Source organism: Phalaenopsis equestris, unplaced genomic scaffold (genome assembly GCF_001263595.1).
Source record: "Phalaenopsis equestris unplaced genomic scaffold, ASM126359v1 Scaffold000791, whole genome shotgun sequence".
NCBI classification, from domain to species: Eukaryota; Viridiplantae; Streptophyta; class Magnoliopsida; order Asparagales; family Orchidaceae; genus Phalaenopsis; species Phalaenopsis equestris.
Genome location: NW_018165231.1, coordinates 22,218 through 22,809, shown reverse-complemented (window position 1 = coordinate 22,809; position 592 = coordinate 22,218).

The following is a 592-nucleotide window of genomic DNA, read 5'->3' as shown; positions in this document are numbered from 1 at the left end:
TTAAATAAGAAGTCTCAATTAAATAAGATCTAAATTTGTCAAAAGCATACTCAATACCTTTGTCCAAGAACAACTCCAATAGCATAATCACTAGCATCTCACATCAGTTCGAATGGTTTCTCCTAGTTAGGTGAAACTATTATAAAGGTTGTGATTAGCTTTTCTTTTAATAACTCAAAGACATTTAAACACTTCTCGGCAAACTCAAATTTCTTATCCTTTTCTAAAAGTTGGCATAGAGGTTTGGTAATTTTTGAAAAATCTTTAATATAACGCCTGTAAAAACCAACATGTCCAAGAAAACTTCTAATCCCTCTTACATTAGTAGGAGGTGTTAATTTAGATATAACTTGAATTTTTGCAGGGTCTACTTCCATACCATTTTTTGAAATTCGATGCCCTAGCACAATTCCTCCTACAATCATAAATTGACATTTCTCTCAATTTAGAACTAAATTAGTTCTTTCGCATAACTCCAAAACTTTTTCAAGATAATTTAAGCATGCGTCAAATGATGTTCCAAATACAGAGAAATCATGTCATCGACCGTTTTGGAAATTGATCACGGGCCAATTAAATTGATTTGGGTTAC